General features: G+C 37.7%; 1 pseudogene; it reads right to left on the reverse strand.

Annotated features, from left to right (window-relative positions):
• Nucleotides 1-10,029: 10,029 nt before the first annotated feature.
• LOC103560189 (magnesium transporter NIPA2 pseudogene) lies at nucleotides 10,030-12,500 on the reverse strand (annotated as a pseudogene).
• Between the last annotated feature and the right edge of the window lie 386 nt (nucleotides 12,501-12,886).

Here is a 12,886-nt window from a genome sequence, read left to right on the forward strand (position 1 = left end):
ACCATCAGCAGTGTATTAGAGTGCCAATACCGATAATATTTCCTGAATCCAAACTGGGTAGTATAATTTGACAAGTACTAATGTATTTACAAGATCAAAAATTAAACTATTTAAAGTTAAGAACATTCCAGAAAATTTAGGACATGATTTTAAAAATCAATAAATAAATTACTGTTTTCCTTTTCAAAAATGACCAAAATTCTACTAGGCTGAGTTAAAGTTTTTGCTATATCTATTCATAAAATCTAGAGTTGGAATTTAGAGTCATATGTCTAACTCCTTAATTTTACAGACTAGTTAACCCAAGCCTAGAGAGATAAAGTGAATAGCACAAGTCATAGAGCCATGCCCATGACTTGGAGTCTAGTGCACTTTTTTGAAGCAAGTTAATATTTTTAAAATGCAAGTAATATGTGAATATACACCTGTAAAAATTCAAACTTTACAGATATGTATAGAGAGAGGGGGGAAAAGTGGCTTATGTCCTCCACCCCATCTTCAAATCCATTCTTCTTCTCAAAGGTTCAGTGGGAAAGGATCCAGACATTTTCAAAATTCTTGAACTATAAATATAAGTTTAAATTTTTATTTTAGTTACCTTCAACTTGGCTTTTTCTTTTCTGTTTTTCACTTAACCATATGTTCTGGAGATCTTTTCATATTTGCATGTAGAGATCTGTCTGTATTTTTAACTGCTACCTACAACATAATATGGACATGTCATGATTTACTCAAGCATCTTTTTTGAAGGGTATTTAGTTTGTTTTCATTTCTTGCTGTCACAAATGATGCTGCAATGAACATCTTTGAACATACATCTTTATGCACATGTTTAGGTGTTTCTGTAGGATAGGTATCCAAATGTCAATTTCCTGGTCAGTGAGTGTGCATATACTGCCGAACTGTGCTCCAAACAGGCTACACTATCACCATTAGTATGACAGGCAGAATATACCCCCTTCCAAAGATGTCCTCGTCCTAATTCTGAGAACCTGTGAATGTGTTATCTTACCTGATAAAGGGACTTTGTAGAGGTAATTATGGTTAAGAATCTTGACACTGTCCTGGATTATCCAACTGGGCCCAATCTAATTACATGGATCCTTAAAAGCAGAGAATTTTTCCCAGCTGTGGTCAGAGAGGGAGATATGACTACAAAAGAATGATCAGAAATGCCATATTGCTGGCTTAAAAGATGGATGAAGGAGGACGGATGTGCTGGGGTCCTCTACAAGCTGGAAAAGACAAGGAAATGGAGTTTTCCCTAGAAGCCCCGGAAAGAAGTATAGTCCATCCCATACCTTGATCTCACACGAGTGAGACTCATGTTGGACTTCTGACCTCCTGTACTATCAGATAATAAATTTGTGTTTTTTAAGCAACTAAATGTGCGGCAGTTTGTGACTGCAGCAATAGAAAGTGAAAATTTAAGAGAATACCCATTTCTTGAAATACTTAACATTAGATATTTATCAATCTTTTTAACTTTTGCAAATCTGATAGTCAAAAATGGTAAGCCACTGTTGCTTTCATCTGAATTTCCCTGATTCCTGCTGAGACTCAGCTTCTTTTCATATATTCTTGACCCTTTGAATTTCTTTTGGGACTTGGCAGAGCATAACCTAAGTTCATTCTTCTGTTGGAGTATTCGACATTTCTTACTGATTTGTAGTCTCTTTATATTTTTACATTCTGATATCGTACTTTATAGCCTTTGCTTGTTACATGTGTGCCAAATATTTCTTCCGAATTTGTCGCTTGTCATTTTACTTTCTCACCACTCATTCTACTTTATCAGAGTTGCTCGATTTGCCTCATGATTTCCTAGCCCATCGCTCGATGCTGTTGGTGGGTAAACACTGCCTGTGTGTGCCACATACTAGGATGTTGTTGAAATGGGAACCATCTATGCTGGTGGACTCCTCCAAGCTTCACTAGATCAAAATACTGCCTGACTCTATGGAGGAGAAGAGTTTTGTCTATTTATTTTTTAATGGAAATGTATGAGATAGTAGGGAAAGTTGCTTTCTTAAGAAAAGAATCCGCAGGTCCTGTAAAATCAATGAACTGAGAAGTTGACAGATTGATTCAGAATGATAGATTTTTTTCCCTCAAATGCTACATGACCTGTTGTACTGAACAAGGAGTGTTCAGTTGAGCACTTGGCTGATGTGGGGTTAGGGCCAGCCCTATTCTGTTTTCATCCTATTCAGATCTCACTAAATCAAAATTTTAAAAAGAAAATGTCTTGGGAATCTAGGGAAATCAGGTATATTTAAAACGCAATATGTGACTAAAAAGGTTAAAAGCTAATGTCTATTGACAGATTACTATGTGACAAGCTTCCCACAATCCTCACAGCAATTCCATAAGTGGGTATTGTTATCCCATTATACAGATGAAAAAAACAGGCTCAGAGAGGCAAGTGACTTGCCCAAGATGGCATTAAATGTTAGGACCTGAACCTGAACCAGACCTCACTCAGAAGTCTTAACCACTATAACTATGCTAGATATCACATCTGAAAATTAGTCTTAGCCATCCCACAATAAAACCTCTCCAGTAATCTAAATTAGTAAAACATTCTGAATTATACCTTGTTTAAGTACTTTTGAGGATATGTATAGTAACTGGGAACCAAGCTACAAAGCGTCCAATGGAAGACAATTAAACAAAAAACTTGATTGAATAGACAGCAGTGATTTATAATTGTTCATTGGCTTATCAGTTGATTACATGCTGATGTATGCTTCAGTGAAATGGTGAAGGGTGCTTGAAAGGTAGCTTTTCCCATTCCTCTGAAATCTTATTTACCCTATAATTTGCAAAACAAATCTTTTATTCAGAGATAATAATTACAAGAACTTCACTATAGCTCCTACCTGATTTATCTCAAATGCTGGATTTGTGGAATCCAAACTAGGATTTTAACTGTTAGGTCTCACATTCCTGGTTTCTCTTTGACATGCCTACATGGGGAAAGAAGACAGTTGGCTGCAAGTGTGAGAGAGACAGTGCACTAACTGCTTTCTGGAGAGGAAAATTATTCTGGGGACATTTACAGCCCATTCAGAAGCTGTTAGAAGGGGGGAGGCTGCAGTAGAGCCCTGAGGCTGGCCTTGCTCTTGAGTCTTCCTGTCCAGAGGAGTGCTCCAGGACAGGCTCCCACAGAGCCATCTCAGCACTCACCCAGGCCTGTGCACTCCCTTCACTTATCCCACAATATCTATGAGTCTCTGCTCACAGAGAATGTTGAATCAGCTTCTTCAATACAAATTCCTTTCCCAGTATCCTTCCACAAGGAATTAACTACTTTGTTGCCAAGAAAGATACAGGGCACATTTTGACCAAATAATGGAAAAGTGTGTGTGTGTGTGTGTGTGTGTGTTTTGTTTGTTCTTTTAAATCTTGCAAGGGGCACCTGATCAAAGGTAGGATAGGACTCCTGGTTTGCTTTTTTTTTTTTAAGTCCCATTTTCTGCAGTCCCAACATTTGTATTTTTCCTTTGCAAAAGTAATCCACTCTCTAAAGTTATTGTTATTAAAGATGTCCAGTGTGTAGTAGACACAGACTGTTTACCAGACTTCCTTTCTCTGGAGAACCGCTGGCCCCCACCGCTCCCAGAGATGGAATCAGGAGGGTCACCTGCTGTTGAGAACGAGCCCTGGCCCTGGCCCCCTGTTTCAAGGAAGGGTTCAATTCCTAAATGACTTGGGACCAAACAGTCAGAGTCCTTACCAGGGTTCCTGCTAGAGCTAGCAGGAAATTCTAGCTCGTGCTCTTGCACGTCATCCTATTAGGAAGATCTGAAGTTAGCTTACCAGTGGCCATATTTTTTTTGGCTACCTGAGGGAGGCAGCCGTCTGGGATGAAAAAGAATGAGAACAAACATGGAGGGAGGCAGAATCAGCGGAGAGACGCTTTGAGGACATTGCCTGAGCCCCCAGATCCAGCTACCTCCTGGGTCAACTTCACCTATGGGTTCGAGCAGTGTGAGCAAAACCATCCCTGTGGCTTACACTAGTTTCTGCTCAGGTCTGTCACTTTTAACTAAGGATCCCAAGTAAAACTTTCTTCCATGTACATTCAAACACCTATTGCCCCCCTCCCCACTTTTACCAAATAAGATCATTCTATACATATTGCTTTACAACTTGCTTTTTGACTTAATGTGTCCTTGGCACTTTTCCAGGTAGTACATTAGAGCAAACTCGTTCTCTTTAACACAGCAGAGCATGCCATGTGAATCCATCGTGCCTCTCTTTTTAAGCTATTTATCAATGAATGGACATTTTGTTGGTTTCTCAGTTTTTGATATTACAACTCTGCCAGCAATGTACATCTTTGTAAAAATATCTTTAGGCACTTGCGTAAGTATTTTTATAAGATAAATTCATGGCAATGGCATTTCTGGGTAAACAATTTCATAGAATTTTTCATAGAAATTGCCCTTCAGGAAAATTGTGTCAATGCTAAGCTCACAGCAAGAGCATTTATCACAGAATCCCTTTTTCCACCCCCTAACCAAGGTGTGGGATGCTATTATTCTTTTTAATCTTTGGAAATCTCTGAAGTAAATATATATCTCATTATTTTAAGATGTGATTCTGGAAATAGTCATGGGTCAAGATTCTTTCCTTCTGCTTCATGGTTATATGTGTTTCCTTGTCTGGGACATGCTTGTACATACCCCTGCCTCTTTTCTCCTGGGATCTTCATGTTTTTCCTGGTCGTTCATAACAGCTCACTATATATTAAGTATAACAATCCACTGTCTGTCATATAGCCTGTCATTTTTTTTAATTAGTCTCATTTTTTAAAAATCTTATTTATGATGTCTTGTGCCAGGCTGAAGTTTTAATTTTCACATAGCCAAATATATAAATATTTTTCTCTTTTTATTCATTTTTAAAAACTCAATAATGTTATGAATCTACTCCTAACATTTACTCCCAAATGTTTTAATAGCCACCTATAAAGAAGTTAATTTTGTTAGCTAGACAATTGTATGCTAACACTTTTTAGCATACTAGATGTAGTTAGTAATAATTTTGTGAAGAAATTACTATACGTCTCTTTAAAAACTGTTCTATTTCAATGTATGTGTTGATTTTGACTCTGGAACACTTGGTTGTAGCTCACTCTTCAATTCAGTAACGGTTGGCAAGAGCTGAGATGAGGGTTGAGGGGTTGGGTTCTAGCCCATTTCGGCCACCGCCTTGGTGAAAATGATCTTGGGTGAATCATGTAAGCCCTCTGGGCTTTATGTTCCCCGTCTTGAAAGGAGGTTGGATGAAATAAGCTCTGAAAACCTTTGTAGTACCTAACTTTTAAGAGTCTATGAATTCTTTGCTCATATTTTTATTTATTTAAATTTTGTACTAAGTGATAAATCATTTTCTAATACACAGTAAATAGTATTTCATAGTTTTGTAAAGAGTTTTTTGTGGGGGGGGCAATAGGAAGAGAATTCTATTCATTAATTGCCTGTGAGATTCAAGGCAGCTTACATATATTGTTTTATTTAGTTTCCACAGCAAACTTTTGAGATGGAAAGTGTAACCCCATTTTACAGATGTGGAAACTACAGCTCACTGAGGTTAGGTGACATTTCTGGAGTCACATAATACGATGAGGTGGAGCTGGGCTATCACCTGATCTTCCTAATTGTTTGATGTGGGTATTATTATCTGCCTTAGTTATTGTTGTTGGTAAACTAAATTTATTACTGGTTTGTTCAGTATTTTTTTTGAATAGGTAAATTATTTCTATGTTCAAAAATTAAAAAGTATAAAAAGATATGCAGTGAGAAATCTCTCTCTGACTTCAGTTCTCCATCCTTGGTTAACCATTGTTGTTAGTTTCTTGTGTATCCTTCCAGAGACTTTCTGTGCACATACACGCAAACATGATTTATTTCCCTCTTTCTTACTCTAAAGGTAGCATGTTTACGCATTATTGGGCACATTATTTTTTCATTTAATATTGCATCTTGGAGAGTTTTCCAGATTATTGTGGAGAGAGTTTCTTTGTTCTTTTAACAGGGCTGTAGTATTCCATTGTGTGGATGTACCATAACTCATTTAATTAGTTCTCTATTGATTGACATTTATAGTATTTCAAAGTTTTGGTTCTTACAAACAACGCTGTGATGAAAAACTTTGTACATGTATCATTTCACACATGCCTAAATGTATCCTGTAGCATGAATTCCAAGGATTTCCCTGTGTAATTTTGATAGATATTGCCAAATTGCCTCCATGGGATTTGTTCCAATTTATACATTGTTCTTTTTTTAAAGATTCGTACCTGAGCTAACATCTGTTGCCAATCTTCTTTTTCTTCTTCTTCCTCTTCTTCTTTTCTCCCTAAAGCCCCTCCCCCAGTACATAGTTGTACGTTCTAGTTGCAGGTCCTTCTTGCTGTGCTATGTGGGACGCCACCTCAGCATGGCCTGATGAGCAGTGCCATGTCCGCGCCCAGGATCCTTGGGCTGCCAAAGTGGAGAGTGAAGGAACTTAACTGCTTGGCCATGGGGTGCCCCCACCAATTTATACTTTTATCAGCATTGCACAATGGTGTTTATTTTCCCATAGTCCTGCCAGTTTGCTATCACAATTTTTAACTTTTGCCAAACTGAAGTGTCAAAAATGGATTCTCAAGATGGTTTTAATTTGCATTTCTCTTGTTGTGAGTGAGGTTGAGAAGTATTTCATTATCTTTAGGTGCCATTTGTATTTCATTTTCTGTGACCTATCTGTTTGTGTCCTTTGTCCATTTTTCTGTTAGGCTATTGATCTTTTTCTTAGTGTTTCTAAGAGTTCTTTATATATTGTAAAAAGCTTAGTACAAGATTTAAATAAATAAAAACTATGAACAAAGCGGTTAGCACTTTAAATTGCAAGTATTTTTTTCCTATTTGTTATTTGCATTTTGACTTTACCTGTGGTGGTTTTTGCCATTTAGGGTTGAGTAGGGAGGAAAATGAAGCCAGCAGGGAGATGATAGATGGCAGAACTGGGAGGAATCAGTTACTAATTAGAATGAAGAGCAGGCTCAGAGGAAGGGATGGGTGAACGTGTGTTGCAGAGGCTGCTGATTGCCTCCCCATCATCCATTTCCTACATTGTCCTTGTTAATAGAACTTCCAGTCCTAACCAGGGCTTGTGGCTACCTGAAATAAAGACTACATTTCCCAAATTCCCCTGCCAATGGTGGTGGCCCTAAGGCTGAGTTCTGACAAATAGTATATATGCAGAAGTGGGTTTTTTGCTTTGGGTTTTTTTTTTTTTTAATTTATACTCCATTTTTTTTTTAAATAGTCTTTATTTTTGGGGGTAGTTTTAGTTCACAGCAATATTGGACAGAAGGGAGGCAGAAGTATTGTGTAACATTTTCTAGTAAACCTTCTTTAAAAGACAGCTAGTATATTCCTTTTGCTTTTTCTTCCTCTTTCCTTTCTCCTAATGCCTAGAAGATGGATGTAATGGCCAGAACTCTAGCTTCCCTATTGGACCATGAGGATGAAACTATTACCCTAAGAATGGCAGAGCAGTGAGCTGGAAGCAAACAGAGCCTCTGTTAATCGTGGAATCACCAAATAAGCCCTGAGTTGCCTAGCTGCGGATTTCATTTACAGGCAAGAGAAATGAACGTCTCTCTTGTTTAAGCCATTGTTACTTTAGCATTTCTGTCACATTCAGAGAATCTAATCCTAAGTGATGTAAGTTTGGATGGGCAAGAAGCTATGGTCAGCTGGATAGGTTTCAGAATTTTAGAAATCAGAAGTGGAAGTTTCAAATGATTGTATGATATGGTCTAGAGTGTAGTTTCACTCAAAGTGGAGTGAAATGAAAGTCATTTTGCTTGAAAAGATTAAAGAACTATGAGGCCAAGGTGTTAGAAAGATCGTCATCATAAATACTTTAAGGCCACCACATGTTGAAAACGGGAGCCTGGAATCTTGGCAATGAAATCCCCTGTGAAGGGAGGACACTGTTCTGGGGTTTGGTAGCCCCTGTAAGAATGGAGGGAAGAGGTTACTATTAATTAATAACACGGACCTCAGACAAGGGGGGTTGCTGGAGACAGATAGATAGGAGGGCAAGGGTCTAGAAGCAGCAACAAATACTACTAACAGTTATCATGCCACCATTAACTTAGGAGGGGAAGGTGAGCTCCCTTTGGAGAGGGTTTTCAGGGGCCTGATATCAGAGAAGGCTAGGTTTCAGGTAATGGGAAAGGGTAGGAGGACTTTGCAAGGAAAAATTTGAGCAATCTGTTCCAGTGACTGGCATATAGTAGGCACTCACTGCATATTTGCTGATTAAATCACCACGAAATGGAGGTTCTGAAGGCACTTGAGAGAAAAGAATAAAAATAAATAGAAATATGTGGAATAAACTGGAAAAAACAGAATTATCTGTAATGAAAAGGAATAAAACACTAATATACACAATAAGATAGATGAATTTCAAAGTAATTAGGCTGAGTGAAAGAAGCCAGACAGAAGAAGGTAGATATTGTATGATTCCATTTGTATAAAAGTCTATATTAACAGAATCTATAGTGACAGAAAGCAAATTAGTGGTTGTCTGGGGAGGGAGGAATTACAAACGGGCATGAGGACGCTTTTGAGGGTGACAGTGTATTCATTATGCTGATTGTGGTGATGGTTTCATGGATGGTTACATATGACAAATCTTATTAAATTGTATGCTTAAATACATGCAGCTATTTTAGGTCCATTTTACCCACAATAAAGTTGTAAAAATGAATATATTTGGACGGAATTTCTTTTGATGTACCTTAACAGATAAATGAAGACAACAAACATCAACTTCTTTTAAATCAAAGATTTTGTCAAGCTTCCAGGTTTTTTTTTTATGTTTTTAATGGACAGCTCAGTTACTCATGTATAAAGCAAACACTTGTTTGTTAATCGTGGCATGTGTATAGCAGTGTTCCCGTGCCATGTATCCCTTGCATTAAAACTTCCGATTAACCCCAGAATGCCTTCACTGGAATCACCCAAAGTGGCAAGAAATTAATCTCTAAGGTGTAGAGAGGACTGTTGGGTGTGTGGAATTTTTTTTTAAACCTAGAAAATAAGAAGCACTTAAGATTCTTTGTCCAAGATGTGTTCTTAGAATAATTTCACTCTGGTATTGTTTGCAACAACAACAAAAAAGGAATATGTTTATTTGTTTAAAAATAAAACTTCTCATCTTTGATAAGCAAACATGTTAAACAGCAGATATTTTAAACATGACCTCACCCATCCTGTTCTTGAACTGATGATTTGTAAGAAAACCTCTCGCGATCTTTAGGTTCAAACGAGAGCCGCCTGGCTGACAGTCATGCATGAGGACACACGTGTTGTGTCTTCTGCTGATACTGCCCTTTCTCCAAACATTTTCGAAATTTCTCTTTGGTAGAGTCATCTCTGAGCTAAAAGGAAAATTGGTCTCTTCATTATAGTTACCAATCACCCAAAATGTTATTACAAATTTGATAACCACTTTATCTACCAGAACTGGTTCCACATCATTTCGGACTATTTTCAAAAATCTCCCAAAATTAATTCCCCCAAATAAAAAACATTTGCAACGATGTTTTGAAAAACATTCTATTCTTATTTGACTAGTAAGTTTCTTGACCAATGGCTGGTGTAGGGACATGTCTTTTTATTTCACACAAGAAAGAAAGAAAGCATTTTATTCTTTACATTTAAAATTGTCATTAATACATTAGTTCTTCATGGAGGAATCAAGATTTAAAATGCATATACAATAACACAGTGTTAATACAAATAAAAACCAGCCAGATGCTAAGGTCATTTTAGTTAACTACCGTAGTTTGAATGTAATAAAATTAATTTTTCTTGATCCAAATTAAAATGGAATCTTAAAAACGTTTATCTCTAGAGAATGTTATTTAAGAAAACAATGTCATTTTCAGATGTGTTCTGAAGTTCAAACTCATTTTGCAGCAGCATTACAGAATAATGTTTTAATTAAATTTGTTTCTCAAAAAACTGTCAAATTTCCATTTCTTTGGAAGATACTTTCACCAGTTTGCTGTTCAGCCCCACAGGTTAAACTTTATTCATTACTATTAAAAATATTAGCAATATTAAGAATATTAGACAAATTGCATTCATTGCTTTTTCATCTTATCAAAAAGACACAGGCAGTCTTGCTAGACTAAACAGGTATCTTTAAAGGCGTGCAATCGTGACAACCATGCAATGATTTTAAGGAGGCCACTCAAAGTACCAATAATGTCATCAACAGGCATATCTTGCTCCTCCTTGTAAGGAAGAGATGAGCAAGTTAGGACTGACGCTATAATAAATATGTAATACATTGGGTTACTATATAGAAGGGTTCAGTATGTCCAGGCACCTGGTTAGATAATTTATCTTCGTACTAACACAGACTATGAGGCTTAGCAGCAGCATCCAAGCCAAAGGATGTCTCAGCTGAGGCTTTCCAGCAGAAAGTTGTTTAAAACAATGCCCAGGTCCTTAACATAACTGACTGAAAATGCTCCCCTTACAGAGCAGATGGTTATGTAACAGGAATGTTTGTTTTTCCTGGTGAAATCCTAACACAAAGCTTAATATCAAGACTACAGTGACCATGAGCATTGCAAAAACCAAAAAACGTGGATCACCTCACTTGCAAGACATTTTATTTCACGTCTCTCTGTCCTTTTCTTTGGCGCACAAATGACTGTAACTGTCTTAACAAAGACAATAAGATCTCCTAACGAGGTGCTAAGATGACTGGTCCAAATACACAAGCAACAAAGTTGGCAACCTCGCCAGCTCTCGCTGAGAACAGTCCAGCCCACCACGTGCATTCTTTAAGATTTGCATGACCACTTTGATCTGCTCTCATGGATGCTATTCTGGTAAGTTGCAAGAGATCTTGTTTTGGTTGGTTTTATTTCAAAATACAATTTTCCCAATAAAAATGCTAGACCTCATAGACAATCCCAGGCCAACATAAAAGTCATATAATTCATGCTTCTGGATGCAGCATTGGTTCCTGAAGAAGTTCCTATGAAACACTTTGACCACAGAAAAAGAGCAACTGTTGGTTTTGGAGACAGTGTGAGTCAGTGTCTAAATCTCAGACTTTCACATCCTCATACAGGCTGCAGGGGCTACCACAGCCCCCTCATGCCCCATCATGTCTGCATGTCCAGTGGGAAGTGGGCATGGCCAGAGCTCAGCTGGAATCCTTTCCATGGGGAAATGCCAAGCTGACCTCCCCAGGATGCTCCGTGGACACCTTTGCTGCTACTGGTAGAATGAGATCATGCCCTAGTGGCACCTAGTTCTGGGCCATGTAACAATAGATGTCAATAAATATGTATTTTGTGTTTGACATGAACGTACCATTAGCTGTGAAGCTCATTTTAAAAGGAGAAGGGTTCTCATCAAGCATGTGGCCTCTCAAAGTGATTACTTAAAAAGTGAACTGAATTTGTCTATGTGTGTATATAGTTCAGTTGGAGCAGTGAGGTCTGAGTTTAGCATGCTTAGGCCAGAAAATCCCAACCCAGGAGACAGTAAAGGGAGAACCATCACAGAATGCCACCTTCTTCAGAACACTACGCTTTCAGAGTTGTTAATTTCCAATTGTGAGTAAAGAAATAAGGGCCATCAGTAATTTTCCTTGAGTACCTATGCTCTGATAAATGGCTTAGCCACATTTGTTAGTCTTTTTTTTCTGGATTGTGTAAGTTTCAGGTGTACAGCTTTACAATTTGATATCTGTATACACTACAAAGTGATTACCTCACAAGTCTAGTTACCATCCATCACCATGCTGTTGACCCCCTTCACCAGTTTTGCTCACCCTCCAACCCTCTTCCCCTCTAGTAACTACTAATCTGTTTTCTGTATCTATGAGGGTTTTTTTTGTTTTATTTTGTTTGTTCATTTGGTTTTTTTCTTAGGTTCCACAAATGAGTGAAATCATATGGCATTTGACTTTCTTTGTCTGACTTGTTTTACTCAGCATAATGCCTTCAAGGTCCATCCACGTTGTCACAAATGGCAAGATTTCATTCTTTTTTATGGCTAAATGGTATTCCCTTGAGGGTGCGTGCATGCGTGTGTGTGTGTGTGTGTGTGTATACAGCACGTTTTCTTTATCCATTCATTCATCAGTAGATGCTTAGGTTGTTTCCATATCTTGGCTATTGTAAATAATGGTGCAATAAAAATAGGTATGTATATAACTTTTCGAATTAGTGTTTTTGTTTTCTTTGGATCTATACCCAGAAGTGGAATTGCTGGGTCATATAGTACTTTTATTTTTCATTTTTTGAGGAACCTCCATACTGTTTTCCATAGTGGCTGCACCAATTTACATTCCCACCAACAGTAGCCAAGTGTTCCCTTTTCTTCACATCCTTGCCAATACTTGTTATCGCTTTTCTTTTCAATGATAGCCCTGCTGACGGGTGTGAGGTGATATCCCATTGTGGTTTTGATTTGCATTTCCCTGACGATTAGTGATGTTGATCAATTTTTCATGTGTCTGTTAGCCATCTGTATGTCTTCTTTGGAAAAATATCTATTCGGATCCCCTGCCCATTTTTTACTTGTTTGGTTTTTTGCTGTTGAGTGGTGTGAATTCTTTATATATTTTGGATGTTAAACCCTTATCGGATATATGATTTGCAAATATCTTCTCCCAATCAGTAGGTTGTCGTTTGTTTGTTGATGGTTTCCTTCACTGTAAAAAAAACTTTTTAGTTTAATGTGGTCCCTTTGTTTATTTTTGCTTTTGTTGCCCTTGCCCGAGGAGACAGATCCAAAATAGTATCACTAGACTGATGTCAAAGAGATAGATCATCCAGACAGAA

The sequence above is a fragment of the Equus przewalskii genome, chromosome 4 (genome assembly GCF_037783145.1).
Source record: "Equus przewalskii isolate Varuska chromosome 4, EquPr2, whole genome shotgun sequence".
In the NCBI taxonomy this organism is placed as follows: Eukaryota; Metazoa; Chordata; class Mammalia; order Perissodactyla; family Equidae; genus Equus; species Equus przewalskii.